Source organism: Microtus oregoni, unplaced genomic scaffold (genome assembly GCF_018167655.1).
Source record: "Microtus oregoni isolate MIOR12 unplaced genomic scaffold, Mior012 000019F_ref0000042, whole genome shotgun sequence".
Classification (NCBI taxonomy): domain Eukaryota; kingdom Metazoa; phylum Chordata; class Mammalia; order Rodentia; family Cricetidae; genus Microtus; species Microtus oregoni.
Genome location: NW_024543078.1, coordinates 13901916 through 13919785, shown reverse-complemented (window position 1 = coordinate 13919785; position 17870 = coordinate 13901916). Strand labels below are relative to the sequence as shown.

General features: G+C 38.4%; 1 protein-coding gene and 1 pseudogene across 3 annotated transcripts in view; both read left to right on the top strand.

Moving 5' to 3' along the window:
- The window catches only part of LOC121459354 (syncytin-1-like), a 124762-nt gene that overhangs the window by 33343 nt on the left and 73549 nt on the right, over positions 1–17870 (top strand). The window lies entirely within an intron of this gene.
- LOC121459619 lies at positions 3486–5028 on the top strand (annotated as a pseudogene).

Genomic DNA, 17870 nt, shown 5'->3' with positions numbered 1-17870 from the left:
CCTCCATTAAAGAAGACTCAAGAAGCGGGTGAAGAGGACCTGGGGGAGGGAACTGGAGAAGAGGAATGGGGTAAATCACACTTGGGATATAAAATCAATGAAAAATTCAATTCAAAAAGATTTATTTTATCTATAACTGTGATGTCAGTTTTTCTGTTTTTAGTCTTGTACATATATATCCATGCAGGTATCTAGGCAGGCCAGAGAAATGAAATCATCTTACCAGGAATTACAGTACGTTGTCAGTCCTCTTCTATTGTGCTTTTATTTGGTGACACCTGTTTTTCACCTACAATGTACAGAATGTGATTCCCATCACATAAGTGGTCTACTGTTCATGTACATTAGGAAATATTTTTTAAACTATAGTGTCTTGAAAATGTGGCTTGTTGCTTTTGGTTTTGCTTTTCATAACTTTACAAATTACCTTGAGATGATCATATTTGTATTCCAGTCTTCTTGGATGTCAGAATTCGACTGGATTACATTTGGTGTGTCTGATTTTTGAGTAATTGGATAGAAGATGTACTCCCAATGTTTTCTATTCACAACCACATTTTAATAATGTAAATATTCAAGTGATTACTAGAATAGAATATCAGAATCATTAAATACCTTATGCCTATATGTAAAACATTATTATCTATCTAGTAGAAGTGTAATTAAGTTGAATATATGTATATATATTTATATATATAATGAAAAAGTTGAGGATTCAAATGTAAGCCCATGCTTCTACAACTATCTCATTTTTTTACAAAGAGGTCAAAAACACACAATAGAGAAAAAACAGTATCCATCCTGATCATAATGTTTGTGCTTGTAATTATTCTTCTTTATTTGAAATTTCATAGAAAAGTAGAAACCTTATAGAATTTAGATGTATGTATTTAATGAACCTGGTTTAAAAACCAGCAGACTTTTCTCTCTCTCATATACCATTTTGTCTCTATATTATATAGCTGGATAATATCCATGAGCCACCGGGAGTCCAGTTATATGTTGCATATTCAAATGAGCTTGTGTCTATGTTACAGAAGTTCTCTGCTCTTTAATGTTCCTCATGTGATGACACACAGATTTAATGACTTAAATTGTGTGCTAATGAGTAAATGTTCTAACTTTCTTTTCTACAATGGAAATATTATTAATAAAAATGGTATGATAAGTTGATTGAAGGATTTTTGCTGTGACAAAAATTCTTACTATCACCATACTTTCATACTTTTCTTTGGCCACGTGATTACTACAAAACATTGTGTCCCTATGAGGCAAGTCCAACCTTTTATATCAGGAAAAGTCATTGTTATCTGCAGAAGAAACTGTTGAAAAGACAAAGAAAGTCTTACACCACATAATTAGCATTGGCCAAGTTCTTCCCAGGTGTGAAATTTCCGTGAACTATTACAAGGAACAAAAATGGCACTCATGTAATGTAAAATTATGTTAGAACTTACACTAATTTGATTATCTCTGTGACCCTATTACTAAGTTGTAGTAATATGGTTATTATCTCTAGAGCTCTTGTTATTCTGCTTCCCTAAGGGTACAGTGGAAAAAATATAAATTATGGACTAACACTTTGTGTGAGTCCTAAGAATAAGTGTTGATTTATTTTTTGTCTACTGATGTAATTTGTTGCTGGATCATTTAATTTCTCTTGCTGAAAATAAGTACTGGTAATATATTTTGATTTAATTTATATACAGTATTTTATTGTTATTGATAGATATGCTATAAAATGCAGTCTTAAAGTTGCTATAATTTATGCTACATATGGTCAACTTTTACTAAACTATATCTCATTATATTTTTCTGTGTGAAAGAAACTTGATTATTCTCCAAAGAGAAAATCTTCTTATGCAATAATTTTTAGATCTATCATATGAATAGAGGCATATCAGAAGTGGTAAGAAAGTCTGAATTCTAGGGAGTTTTCAGTAGAAATGTAATCCTTTCCATACATTCATTTTATTAATTCCCATTGTATGTTTACAATTCCCAATTATATCACATAACCATAAAATATACATAAAAAGATTGAATTTAACAAGGCTTTCCTAAATCCCTGGTCTAGAAATTTATCCCTACATAAGATTCTCGAACTTGTTTCTGAGAACTGTTCTTGATAAAAAATCTTTTATTTTTAATTACATGACAATTGTTAAAACTAGATTATCTTTACATTAGAATGAAAAGGTTGATAAATACATGAAGCCTTGACATGTGAGGAAGAGCTGTGTTCTGTATAGCAAGGACCATTCATTTTATAGAATACATTGAAACACTAATGCCCAAAATTAAGAAACATGTGTTACCATGTTTTGTTGTGTGTATATGTATTATATAATATGAATAATAAGATAGAGTTATTAATCAGAATGTTCTAAAGTATATTTCTTATAATTCATCTTTAAAGAGCCAAATTTCTGAGAGAAAAAGTGAATTAGTATATAAGTAAACATTTGTGCTTGAAGATGCTACTATTGCAAAAAAAGAGCCTTATTTTGCCTTCATCACTTCTACATTTGAACGATTAACACATAGGATGATATTTGAGCATACCATTCGGTTTCAAAATTGGAAGAACCTACTAATTGATACGATTCAGTTTGTTTCTATCATTGTCATTGTTATTCACACAGAAACACCCTTTTTCATCTTTGTAATGACATACACATATTTTGTAATTTCTGTAGTAGTTTTCTCTGTTATATTTCAGGATTGGAATTGACTGGTAATAGAAGTTTGTTTACTCTGAAATATGCTATGAAGTTGTTGCTGCTTGAGGAATGAAAAGGAGTGAAACAGGGCCTTGATATGTACTTTGTGATGACCTCAAAATCATAATTTTTTGATCTTAGTTTACTAAATGTAGGGATATAAATCACTATGTATTATTTATAATATTTTTCTGTGCATTTTTAACTTACTGAAGTAGTCACTGTTTTCACCAGAAAAATAAATAGAATTAGGATTATAAGATATAATATTTCATATTATTTTCTAACCAGTTTTTGCGATGAGTAATGTGTGATGTTATAGAGAAATCTTTATAAGAACCACAAATCGAACAAAATAGTTGGTTTTTTACTAACTTCTCCCAGTGTCCTGAACATCTTTATTATGCTTGAATTAATAAAAATGTTATTGTTCATATCTTTTAACATGTGGTGTTATAGTTATAGAAGCATTTCTATATTTATTTTTTCCAAATAGAATATATGAGTTATTTTCACATATCTGACTCATTGTTGATGTGACTACCTGTAAATTTGGTTATTCCTAGTAATAAAGTATTATCTACTAATGATTTTATATATATATATATATATGTATTTGTATACTGTGATGAATATATATAATAGAAAATTTAATTTAGGCATTTGTGCAATGGAGTAATTATAACTTAATTTAGAGTAAAGTAGTATGTAGGAAGATCCACATAACAACAGCCACGAAGGCAATCCAGAGAACCCGAAGACATGCTTTACAAAAAGAACATATTTTATTACACCAAATTTGAAAAAGGTAAAAGAAATGAATAATTTTTTGATAGGTACCACTTACAAAGTTAAATAAAGATGAGATAAACTATTTAAATGTACCCATAACTCCTACTGAATTAGAAGAATTTTCCAACCCCTACACCCAAAAAAGTCCAGGATTAGATGGTTTTGGCAAAGAACTGTACCAGACTTTCAAAGACTAGTTAATGTAAATGCCAACACTCCTTAAATTATTCCATAACTTAGAAACAGAAGGAACACTGACAAATTCATTTTATGAGGCCACAGTTACTGTGATAGTAAACCACATAAAGACTCCTCAAATAAAAGAATTACAGACCAATTTCCCAGTTGAACATAGATATAAAACACTCAATGAAATAGTTGCAAAACAAATCAAAAACACACATAAAATATTATCATATATATATATATATATATATATATATATATATTTGTTTTTTCAAGGCAGGGTTTCTCTGTAGCTTTGGTGCCTGGCCTGGAACTATCTCTTGTAGACTAGGCTGGCCTCGAACTCCCAGAGATCCGCCTGTCTCTGCCTTCCGAGTGCTGGGATTAAAGGCGTGCGCCACCACCGCCTGGTGGACATCTACAATCTTAACACAGTGACATATGTCATCCTCATAGAGCTCTCTGACCTCCCGGAGTTGTGTTATCGTGGCCTTTATCACCATCTATCAAATAACTTTGCTGGGAAACAGGGTCATCTTCATGGCCACAGTGACTGAGAGAAAGCTTCAAGCTTTCATGTTTTACCTGTTGGCAAATCTGTCCATCAGCCACTGTCCCCTAGATGCTCAAAAATCTCTTGACTGAAGATCACAGCATTTCCTTTGTTGGGTTGTTTGCAGCTCTATTTCCTGGTGGCCCTACCTGGGACTGAAATTTTCTTGCTGGCTGTGATGACTTATGACTGGTATGTGGCCATATGCTTCCCTCTGTGTTATTCCCACATCATAACCAAGGTTCGCTGTGTGCACCTGTTGTTAGAGACCTGGGTAGCTGTGTTTCTTAACTCCTTTCTCCACACAAAGTCTACCTTTAGTCTGTCTTTCTGCAAGTCCAATCGAGTAAACCAGTACTATTGTGATATCCCACCTGTGGTGGCCCTGTACTATTCATCCACCTACATGTCAGAAATGCTTGCTTTAATGTTAGAGGTATTTTTGGTGTTGGTTCTTTTCTGATCACTTTGATCTCCTACATATACATTATGTCCACCATCCTAAAGATCCAGTCAGTGGAAGGGAAGCACAAAGCTTTCTCCACCTGTGCTTCTCATCTTCTTGTCGTCTTCTTGGTCTATGGCACAACAACATTTACCTCTCTCCACCCGTCCTCCAGTCAACATTGTCCTGCTATAGACAGACTCATCTCTAGGCTATATGGGGTCATTACCCCCATGTTAAACCCAACTAGTGACAGTCTGAGAAACAGAGAAGTCAAAGGAGCACTCAGAAAAGTTTTACGTCTTAGGATATGTTCACAGAAAACATGATTGAAGAGTCTCTCAAACTCTTCTGAGAATCAATATACAAAAAAAGGTAGCAAAGTACTAAAACAATTATTATAGAAATAAATTGATAACAAACTTGCATTTAAATTCACATATTATTATGAACGTCTTTAAAGTGTGTAATTGAAAGATAAGAATCTTTGATACTGCATAGCATTGGTAGGTCACATGAGATAACAATATCTGTTGCTTCTTATCTGTGTCAATAGCTATATCTACATGAATGCCAACCTTTATATTTAGAGATAGCTACATCACCACTTTCTTTTTGGTTCTAATCTACATTTATCCATGTAGTTATAGATCTTCCTTATGTTTCTATTTTGTCTTGTTCCTTTTAGAAGACTTTTGTATATGACCATGAGGGCCTTGCCTGCTTGTTTATCTGCTTCATGCTCACAGTGTCCATAAGAGGGTGTTGGGCCTCCTGGAACTGGAGTTATGGAGAATAGTGGTCACCATGTGGATATCGGAGACAAAATCCTAGTCTTGTGTAAGAGCAGCAAGTGCTTTTATCTTCTGAAATATTCCTTCCACTATAATTTTATAAATTTTTAAATTTACATACTGGTTTATTTTAGGTGTGTGGATGTTTTGTATACATATATATCTGTGCACCAATTTATTCAGTGACTGGACGCCACAGAAGGACATTATATTCCCAGGAACAGGAATTTAGGATGATTGTAGTTCATCATCTGTGTTGTGGGAATTAAACATGGGTCTTCTTAATCTCTGAGCCATCTCTAAAAACTCCCTAATTTACTTTAAGTGATAAGTTTAAAGAGTCAAATTGGTTTTATTGATTATAAACACTGTGAGTAACAACAAAACCATGATAGTTACCAAATAGCTATCATTTTGTGGTGAGAGTTCTTGAAAATTTCTAATTCCCACTAAGTAATGCATGTCTGATATTATATTGAGCATACTATTGAAGTAACATTCATAGGGACAAAATATTATTTATTCTGATATACTGTGCATCTGTGAGTGCAGAAAATGAACAAATGATGAAACACCCAAGGATGAAAGCCATGAAACAGTTTTATTTTATTCATAAGACAAGGCCATGGGACACCACTCCAAACACCATGGCCTGAGTTCAGCTAAGCAGACCATTTTATTCCTTTTTTCTCCTTTTGCTTGCTTCCTAACATAGCAATCCATATGTATTTTGTGCAAATAATTTGATTGACTATAGTAAACATGGTTAAAGTTTTCTAAATTCCCCCCAAAGTAGAAAAAGTTACTAAAACAGTAGCACTTATCAAAAGTTCTTTTTAGTACCGACTTGGGCGGGGAGGATTTCTGTTACAGGCAGCACAGTGAGAAACTTTAAAGAGTACTGACTAGCCTGATGTAGATGTCTCCTTTATGTTTTCAGATCCTTCAACAACAAATTCTCTTTTATCTCTACACTCCTAAATTCTATTAATGAACATATCTTTTTTTCTGTTTCTTTGAGTTTGGTTCCTTCAAATTATTTGTCCTTCTGTGACATGATTGTTTCACTAAGGTTAATCATCTATATCCATTCAAGTTGACACAGAAAACTTTCCTCTAGGGCACAAAACAGTGGATGGTATTTTTATAAGAATTAAATTTTACCATTCATCTGTTGAACACAGTTTGATCTCCTCATGTGAATTGTGAGTTATGGTTCGGTAAGTACGAAGAAGTAGAGCATGATTTTTACAATATTAATTTATTTTATTTTAGAATATTTTTATTATTGCTTGAAAGGTTTGTACATGCATATAATGTATTTTCATGAAGTCCATATCTCATTCTCTCTGCTCTTGTCAATTCCCCATCTACCCCCATTATTTTCTTCCGTGTGTGTGTTTTATTCTTCTAGCTGATTCCATTCAGTTTTGGCAGTGTGTGTGAATGTTGTAGTGTTATGTCATGGGTATGGATAGCTTTTCATGGGTCACATCCCTGAAGAAAACTGAAAATTGACATTCTTTTTATTTGGTTTTTCATGGCGTGATTCTTTGGGTAACAGCCTTGGTTGTCTTGAAATTGGCTTTTTAGCCAAGGCTATCCTCTGTCTTTGAAGTGTTTGTATTAAAGGTGTGGGCCTCCATGACCAGGCAGATTTTACCTTTCTTGGCAGCCATCATTGCCAGTTCCTCTTCAGATAGATGTGGGATTTCATAACTAACCGTCTCCTTCCATGTTGGGATTTTTGTCTGATTTGATTTTGTGCCTATGCTGTTCAAACTATTACAATCACTGTGAGTTCACATGTGATACTGTACAAGTATGTCCTAAAAAACACTGTTTCATTAGACATTCACTACCTCTGGCCATTCAAATCTTTCCATGTTCTTTCCTGCCAGGATTCCTGAGCTTTGGAAGGAGGGGCTACAATGTAGATGCCCATATAGAGATAGCTAAACACACTCAAATCTTTATTACCAGCACGTTGGACAGTTATGGATCTTTGTGTGTAGAGTTATATGAAGCACAGAGACATTACTCTAGGGAGTGAGAGATAAACTAATATGTTAGTATAACAATAAATAATTAATACTAAGCTGGGCATTAAACATATCACAAGATTTGAAACTTGGTAGCATTGTTTAATTCTTTTATTCCTTTGGAAGCATGAACAGCACCTTCCGGCACAATGAAACCTAGCTAGCCAGTAGGAGTGAAGCTTCCAGGTCAGCAGCAACTTTACTTCTTAGTATTCCATGACTCAAGTTTTTGATGTCATCAGCAATAGGGTTTCACCATCGTTTCTGGAGAGTAACCAAGAGATTGACAACACATATAATGTTCAGGAATCTGAGCCTTAGTGACCCACAACTCCCATAATATGTAACTAATTCCTGTAATGTTTTACATAATTGCCAGTGGTGTCTACTTTGGGGAATTCATCTGCTCCCATTACAGGGTAACTTCATTTAAAGTCTTTGTATACATATTTTAGGAAGCTTCTGCAGGATCAGGTTTGCAGGTGAATTTCTTTTAGATTTTTCATATGCTTTATTTTCTTATTTAAATTTATTTTAGAATTTCACAAGAGAGTATTCTATTTTTTTGTTTCTGTTTTTATTGAGCTATATTTTTCTCCACTCCCCTACCTCTTCCTCCCCTCCCCTTCTACTTTCTCCCATGGTTCCCATGCTCCAAATGTACTCAGGAGATCTTGTCTTTTTCTACTTTTCACGTAGGTTGGATACATGTAAGTCTCTCTTAGGGTCCTCATTGTTGTCTAGGTTCTCTAGGATTTTGAATTGTAGGCTGGCTTTTCTTTGCTTTATGCCTAAAAGCCACTTATGAGTGAGTACATATAATATTTGTCTTTCTGGGTCTGGGTTACCTAACTCAATATGATGTTTTCTAGATCCATCCATTAAATTTCTTTCTTTTTCAAGTTAATGGAAACAAGTCTTTATTAAGTAACTTTTAAGATCAGAACAATGAAGTCCTTATAATTTTTTTACAGCAAATATATAATATCAATGCATTGGCCATCTTATGTTAAAGGTCCTTTATCATAAAATATATGGTTTGAAACGTAACTCAAATTGAATTTATAATCCCTATAACTTCCGTACATACACATAAAAGAGAGTGAGGTAAGATTAGCAAATACTAAACTATAATGATAATTTATCATGCTTCATTTATGGTTTGTAGAAACAGTACACGCACTTAATATATGCTGATTCCTTGGCTTATTAGTTGTAGTGTATGATGAAACAAAATTCAAAACACATGCTGGGTAACATATGTCCATATCTACAAGATGGCAGCTAGAGATACTGACAATTAACTATCCTACAAGCAATTACCATTACATCATAATATGCACCAAGGCAACATTTTTATAATGAAAAATCAAAATAAAAACAGCTAGTTATAAACTTTGTACAAAATTTCTCTCTTCAAATGGAAATAAAAAATAAAATAAAAAAATGCTAGTGAATACAGAGAAGATTTTTATTTTTGTTACACTGTCTTCGCTCTCAGTGCTTTAATTTTACAACCCTGGTGTCCAACAATCTAGGCGACATGCTCAGAAATGGGCACCAGGATGCACTCAGTGGTGTTGACTCTCTTCCTCCTCAGCAGGGCTGCTTGCTCCCCATTCAGAGTGGCTGCACTGGCCCTGCCACCGCCCAGACAGTAGGCCTGGGACAGCACTGCTGCCATTCTGCCCTCGGCATCATTCCCTCCGTACAGCACCCTTGACACCGCTGCCGGTGCCTCCAGAGCATTGAACCCCAAGTCTGGCAACAGCACAGACCCCGGGAGGGGGGCAGCAGGATCTTCTGGTTCTGGGGTGCAGTGGCCACTGGCAGAGACAGCAGCAGCAGCAAGGTCCTCTTCTTAAGTCCCCTCCAGCTCTTCCTCTTCCAGCTCTGCCATCTGGGAGGCTGGTCAGCAGGGTGGAGCAGTCTCCTCCGGAGCCAGCTAGGTCCCTGTCCTGCCTGTCCCTGTGCTGCCAGCCACTGCTTGCAGCCCTGAGCACTGACTCCCCTGGCTGGGGGCTGAGTGAGGCCAGGCATTCCCTCAGCAGCAGCGTGTCCTCCTCAAGCTCTGAGCTCCCTGGGCTGCATAGGCAGCTGCAGCAGGGATCCCGGGACCATCGCCAGAGCCAGGGATGCAGCTTGGCATCTAGGCAGTGTGCTGTCGATGGCGGTGGAGGCATCAGGAGTGGCAGATGATGGTCCCATGGCAAAGGGGATCTTGGGCCCTGCCCAGTGCGCAACCACCTTTTTTGGGGGAGGCAGCCGCGCCAGTGCCTGGGCTGAGGAGCACCAGGGTTGCCAGGGCCAGATTAAATTTCCTTCTTTTTTTTTTTATTTTTCCATTCAAAAATTTACACTTCCTACCCTCCTCCCACTCCCCTTCTACTCCCCTACTTTTCCTCCTCCCTCCCCCTCCCTGCTTGAGAGAGGGCCAGGAACCCCGCCCTTTGGGAAGTCCAAGGTCCTGCCCACTACATACAGGCCTAGGAAGGTATGCATCCAAATAGACTAGGGTCCCAAAAAGCCAGTACTTGCAGTAGAAACAGGTCCCAGTGCCAATATCAATGGCACATTCAGCGGCAGCCACATTCAGAGAGTTATGTTTTATCACAGGATCATTCAGTCCAGGTCCAGCTGTATTTGGTGAGCTCCTATTACATCAGGCAAGCTGATTCAATGGGTGGACCAAACTCTCACGGTCCTGACTTCCTTGCTTATCTTCTCCCTCCTTCTGCTCTTCAACTGGACCTTGGGATCTCAGTCCAGCGCTCTGATGAGGGTCTCTGTCTCTATCTCCATCCATCGCCAGACTGAGATTCTATGGTGATATTCGAGATAATCATCAGTGTGATAGTGGGGCAAGGCCAGTTCAGGTACCCTCTCCTCTGCTGCCCAAGGACCTAGCTGGGGACGTCCATGTGGACACCTGGGATTCCCCCTAGAGCAAGTCTCTTGCCAACCCTAAAATGGCTCCCTTAATGTAGATATCATCTTCCCTGCTCCTATGTCCTCCCTTCCTCCATCTCTACCCTTCCACTCCCCCAAGCTCTTGCCAGTCTTTCCCAACTCAGTCTGCTTCGGGGCTGAGGGCCTGGGGAGAATTTCTTAAGGTTCTTGGTGTTAATTAGGCCTCCATATAATCACTCTTGTACCTTGCTCTCTCATTCACAACCCAACCCAGTCCTTCCTGCTCCATTATTCCCCATTCCTCCTTCAAACAGCCAGGACTCCATCTCACTTGAATTCTCTACCCTCTTTGATCCCTTGCCAGGTTCATGACCTCCATGGCTACTGCAAATTAAGTACATACTGAATACCAACTTCAAGGCTAACATATCCATATTAGAGAGGTCATGTGACATTTGTCTTTCTAGGTTTGGATTTCCTGGCTCAGATTGGATAGTTCCAGCTAATGGAAATTTACAACTAATTTCATTTTTCCTTACAGTTGAGAACTCTTCCATCGTTTAAATATAACACATTTATCAGATCTATTCATGAATTGATGGATACATAAACTGTTTCTATTTCTGAACTATTGTGAATAGAGCAGCACTGACCATGGGTGTGCAAGCACATCTGCAGTAGAGGGTCCTTTAGACACGTGCACAAGTATGCAACAGCTGAATCAAATGATATTTTTATTTCTAGCTTTCTAAGGAACACCCACACTGAATTCCATATGGCTTTACCAGAAAATAACCACTCTTTAATACACAATCTACAGATTCCATATAATTCCCATCATTACAAATTTGAAACAGTGTCTTTAAATCCACAAGTACACTTCTTAAATGAAACTGGATGCCCCAGAATTTGGTGCATATATGTCTAGGATATAATGTCTTCTTGTTTAATTGTTCCCTGATTAGAATGGAGAGTCTCTCATTTTGCCTATTGATTAATGATAGTTTGTAGTCTGTATTGTTAGATACTAGTATAAAATTGCTATTTTCATTCCTGGAACCAATTGAGTGGCTAATTTTGTACATCCATTTGTTCTAATTAAGTTTCTATCTTCAAAGCTAATATAGGTTTCCTGTAGATAAGAAGTAGATGGATTTTATTTTTTTTTGTTTAATCTTATTATTATTATTTATTTATTTATTAAAGATTTCTGTCTCCTCCCCGTCACCGCCTCCCATTTCCCTTCCCCTCCCCCAATCAACTCCCCCTCTCTCATCAGACCTAAGAGCAGTCAGGGTTCCCTGCCCTGTGGGGAGTCCAAGGACCTCCAATCTCCTTCCAGGTATAGTAAGGTGAACATCCAAACAGCCTAGGCTTCCACACAGATAGTACGTGCAGTAGGATCAAAACCCAGTGCCATTGTTCTTGACTTTTCAGTAGTCCTCATTTTCTGCTATGTTCAGCGAGTCCGGTTTTATCCCATGCTTTTTCAGACCCAGTCCAGCTGGCCTTGGTGAGTTCCTGATAGAACATCCCTATTCTCTCAGTATGTGGGTGCACCCCTCACGGTCCTGAGTTCCTTGTTCGTGCTCTCTCTCATTCTGCTCCTGATTTGGACCTTGGGGTTTCAGTCCAGTGCTTCAATGTGGGACTCTGTCTCTGTCTCCTTTCATCACCTGATGAAGGCTAATATCCAGAGGGTGACTATATGTTTTTCTTTGGGTTCACCTTCTTATTTAGCTTCTCTAGGATCGCGAATTATAGGCTCAATGTCCTTTATTTATGGCTAGAAACCAATTATGAGTGAGTACATCCCATGTTCCTCTTTTTGGGTCTGGTTTACCTCACTCAGGATAGTGTTTTCTACTTCCGTCCATTTGCATGCAAAATTCAAGAAGTCCTTGTTTTTTACTGCTGAGTAGTACTCTAATATGTATGTATTCCATACTTTCTTCATCCATTCTTCCATTGAAGGGCATTAAGGTTGTTTCCAGGTTCTGGCTATTACAACCAATGCTGCTATGAACATAGTTGAGCATATACTTTTGTTGTATGATAAGGCATCTCTTGGGTATATTCCCAAGAGTGGTATTGCTGGGTCCAGGTGTAGGTTGATCACGAATTTCCTGAAAAACCTCCACACTGCTTTCCAAAGTGGTTGCACAAGTTTGCATTCCCACCAGCAATGGATGAGTGTACCCCCTTCTCCACATCCTCTCCAGCAAAGGCTATCATTGATGGTTTTGATTTTAACCATTCTGACAGATGTAAGATGGTATCTTAAAGTTGCCTTGATTTGCATTTCCCTGATCGCTAAGGAAGTTGAGCATGACCTTAAGTGTCTTTTGGCCATTTGAACTTCTTCTGTTGAGAATTCTTTGTTCAGCTCAGTGCCCCATTTTATAATTGGGTTAATTAGCATTTTAAAGTCTAGTTTCCTGAGTTCTCTATATATTTTGGAGATCAGACCTTTGTCTGTTGCGGGGTTGGTGAAGATCTTCTCCCAGTCAGTAGGTTGCCTTTGTGTCTTAGTGACCATGTCCTTTGCTTTACAGAAGCTTCTCAGTTTAAGTAGGTCCCATTTATTCAATGTTGCCCTTAATGTCTGTGCTTCTGGGGTTATACATAGGAAGCGATCTCCTGTGCCCATCTGTTGTAGGGTATTTCCCACTTTCTCTTCTATCAGGTTCAGTGTGTTCGGGCTGATATTGAGGTCTTTAATCCATTTGGACTTGAGTTTTGTGCACGGTGAGAGATATGGGTCTATTTTCATTCTTCTACAGGTTGACATCCAGTTGTGCCAGCACCATTTGTTGAAGATGCTTTCTTTCTTCCATTGTATACTTTTAGCTCCTTTATCGAAAATGAGGTGTTCATAGGTTTGTGGGATAAAATCCGGGTCTTCTATACGATTCCATTGGTCGACTTCTCTGTTTTTATGCCAGTACCACACTGTTTTCATTACTGTAGCTCTGTAATAGAGTTTGAAGTCAGGGATGGTAATGCCTCCAGAAGATCCTTTATTGTATAGGATTGTTTTGGTTATCCTGGGTTTTTTATTTTTCCATATAAAGTTGATTATTGTCTTCTCCAGATCTGTGAAGAATTTTGATGGGATCTTGATGGGGATTGCATTGAATCTATAAATTGCCTTTGGTAGAATTGCCATTTTTACTATGTTGATCCTCCCAATCCAAGAGCAAGGGAGGTCCATCCATTTTTTGGTATCCTCTTCAATTTCTTTCTTCAATGCCTTAAAGTTCTTGTCAAATAGATCTTTCACTTCCTTGGTTAGATTTACCCCAAGATATTTTATGCTGTTTGTGGCTATCGTGAATGGTGAAGCTTCTCTGATTTCCCTCTCTGCTTCCATATCCTTTGTGTATAAGAGGGCGACTGATTTTTTGGAGTTGATCTTGTATCCTGCCACATTACTAAAGCTGTTTATCAGCTGTATAAGTTCTTTGTTGGAGTTTTGGGGGTCGCTTATGTACACTATCATATCATCTGCAAATAACGAAAGTTTCACTTCTTCCTTTCCAATTCGAATCCCCTTGATCCCATTATGTTGTCTTATTGCTATTGCTAGAACTTCAAGCACTATATTGAAGAGGTATGGCGAGAGTGGACAGCCTTGCCGTGTTCCTGAGTTAAGTGGGATGGCTTTGAGTTTCTCTCCGTTTAACTTGATGTTAGCTGTCGGCTTGCTGTATATAGCTTTTATTATATTTAGGTATGACCCTTGTATCCCTAATCTCTCCAAGACTTTTAACATAAATGGATGTTGAATTTTGTCAAATGCTTTTTCAGCATCTAATGAAATGATCATATGGTTTTTTTCTTTCAGTTTATTTATATGCTGGATTACATTGATAGATTTTCATATGTTGAACCAGCCCTGCATCCCTGGGATGAAGCCTACTTGATCATAATGGATAATTTTTCGGATGTGTTCTTGGATTCGGTTTGCCAGTATTTTGTTGAGGATTTTTGCGTCGATATTCATGAGTGAGATTGGCCTGTAGTTCTCTTTACTGGTTGAGTCTTTGAGTGGTTTTGGTATCAGAGTAATTGTGGCTTCGTAAAAGGAATTTGGTAATGACCCTTCTGTTTCTATATTGTGGAATACATTAAGGAGTATAGGTATTAGGTCTTCTTGGAAGTTCTGGTAGAATTCTGCATTGAAACCATCTGGTCCTGGGCTTTTTTTGGTAGGGAGGTTTTTGATAACAGCTTCTAATTCTTCGCGACTTACAGGTCTGTTTAGATTGTTCACCTGGTCCTGGTTTAGTTTTGGTAAATGGTATTTATCTAAAAAAGCGTCCATTTCTTTTACATTTTCCAGTTTTGTGGCATACAGGCTTTTGTAGTAAGATCTAATGACTCTCTGAATTTCCTCTGTGTCTGTGGTTATGTCCCCCTTTTCATTTCTGATCTTATTAATTTGCGTGTTCTCTCTCTGTCGTTTGATTAGTTTGGATAGGGGTTTATCAATCTTGTTGATTTTCTCCAGGAACCAGCTTTTTGTTTCATTGATTCTTTGGATTGTTTTCTGTGTTTCTATTTTGTTGATTTCAGCCCTCAATTTGATTATTTCCAGTCTTCTACTCCTCCTAGGTGAGTCTGCTTCTTTTTTTTCTAGAGCTTTCAAGTGAGCTGTTAAGTCTCCAATATGTGCTTTCTCTGTTTTCTTTAGGTGGGCACTTAGTGCTATGAACTTTCCTCTCAGGACTGCTTTCATAGTGTCCCATAAGTTCGAGTATGTTGTTTCTTTATTTTCATTGAATTCAAGGAAGACTTTAATTTCTTTCTTTATTTCTTCCTTAATCCAGGTATGGTTCAGTAGTTGACTGTTCAGTTTCCATGAGTTTGTAGGCTTTCTGGGGGTAGCATTGTTGTTGAATTCTAACTTTAATCCATGGTGATCTGATAAGACACAGGTGGTTACTAATATTTTTTTGTAACTGTGTAAGTTAGCTTTGTTACCAAGTATGTGGTCAATTTTCGAGAAGGTTCCATGAGCTGCAGAGAAGAAGGTATATTCTTTCCTCTTTGGGTGGAATAATCTATAGATGTCTGTTAAGTCCATTTGCTTCATTACCTCCATTAATTCTCTAATTTCTCTGTTAGGTTTCTGTCTGATTGACCTGTCCATTGGTGAGAGAGGAGTGTTGAAGTCTCCTACTATTAGTGTGTGTGGTTTGATGGCTGCCTTGAGTTTTAGTAATGTTTCTTTTACGTACGTGGGTGCTTTTATATTAGGGACATAGATATTCAGGATTGAGACTTCTTCCTGATGAATTGTTCCTGTTATGAGTATAAAATGTCCCTCTCCATCTCTTCTGATTGATTTAAGTTTGAAGTCAACTTTGTTAGAAATTAGTATGGCCACACCTGCTTGTTTCTTAGGTCCATTTGCTTGATAAGCCTTTTCCCAGCCCTTTACTCTGAGTAGGTGCCTGTCCTTGTGGTTGAGGTGTATTTCTTGTAGACAGCAGAATGTTGGATCCTGTTTTCTTATCCAATCTCTTAGCCTGTGCCTTTTTATAGGTGAGTTGAGCCCATTGATATTAAGTGATATTAATGACCAGTGGTTGTTAACTCCGGTCACTTTTTTAGTAGTAGGGTTTGTGTGTTTTCCTTCTTTGATTTGTGCTGGTGAAGAGTCTCTAGATGTCTGAGTTATTGTGGTCATTATTGGACTCCTTGGTTAGTGATTTTCCTTCTATTATTTTCTGTAAGGCTGGATTTGTGGCTACGTATTGTTTAAATTTGTTTTTATCCTGGAAAATTTTGTTTTCTCCATTTATAGTGAATGAAAGTTTGGCTGGATATAGTAGTCTGGGCTTGCATCCGTGTTCTCTTAGTTTTTGGAGAACATCTATCCAGGACCTTCTGGCTTTCATGGTTTCCATAGAGAAGTCAGGTGTAAGTCTGATAGGTTTACCTTTATAAGTAACTTGGCCTTTTTCCTTTGCGGCTCTTAATATTCTTTCTTTATTCTGTATATTTTGTGTTTTGATTATTATATGGCGAGGGGATGTTTTCTTTTGATCCAGCCTATTTGGTGTTCTGTATGCTTCTTGAACCTTCATAGGTACATCTGTTTTCAGGTTGGGAAAGTTTTCTTCTATAATTTTATTAAGTATATTTTCTGTACCGTTGAGCTGCACTTCTTCTCCTTTTTCTACTCCAATTATTCTTAGGTTTGGTCTTTTTATTGTGTCCCATATTTCCTGGATGTTTTGTGATGAGAGTTTGTTGGACTTGCTGTTTTCTTTGATCAGAGTGTTTATTTTCTCTATGTTATCCTCAGAATCTGAGATTCTTTCTTCTATCTCTTGTATTCTGCTGGTTATACTTGATTCTGTAGTCTCTATTCGTTTACCTAGATTTTTGATGTCCAGCCGGCCCTCTGTTTGTGTTTTCTTCTTTGCCTCCATTTCAGTTTTCAAGTCATGAACTGTTTCCTTTATCTGCTTGATTGTTTTTCCTTGGTTTCCTTGGGTATCATTCACTGATTTACTCAATTCCTCGAACTTTCTATTATACTTCTCATCCATTTCTATAAGGGCGTTTTTTATATGCTGTTTAAGGGTGTCAATCACTTTCATGAAGTCAGTTTTTTCTACTTCTTCTTGATTAAGGTGTTCATGTCCTCCTGTTGTGGGCTCACTGGCTTCTGGTGGTTTCGTGTTGTTTTTCAGATTGTTGGGAGAATTCCTGCATTGGCGTCTGCCCATCTCTTCCTCCCAATACTCCCCTTTGGATCTTCTTTTACAGGATCAGGTCTTCTTGCCCACTGATGTACCTTCCCAGTGATGTCACTCCCCAGAGATGTTTCTCCACAATGATCTTTCACTCGGTGCCCAGATCGAAACTCCGCGTTGCTTGGTTAGCTGGCGAACAAAGGGTCCACCCTGCTCGCTGCGGGCAGGCTATGGGAACAAAGGAGCTACCGGCCACCCCTTTTCCTCCTGGTTCGGATTCGGTCCCAGCGCCCTAGCAGGCTGGGCAGGGAGGCGCTATGCCCCAAAGGAGGGAGGGAGGGAGGGAGACGGGGTGTGGGGGTCTGGATGTAAGCTGAATGGGATAGGAAGAGAGAGGTGGTTTGGCAGTATAGCCCCTGTAGGATGGCCAGGAAGTGTGGGCGGGCTGAGGTATGTTCCCAGCTGCCGCAGCACTCACTCACCACAATGATGTTTCACTCGGTGCCCAGATCGAAACTCCGCGCTGCTTGGTTAGCTCGCGAACAAAGGGCCCACCCCGCTCGCTGCGGGCAGGCTATGGGAACAAAGGAGCTACCGGCCACCCCTTTGTCCACCCGGTTCGGATTCGGTCCCAGCGTCCTAGCAGGCTGGGCAGGGAGGCGCTATGCCCCAAAGGAGGGAGGGAGGGAGGGAGGGAGACGGGGTGTGGGGGTCT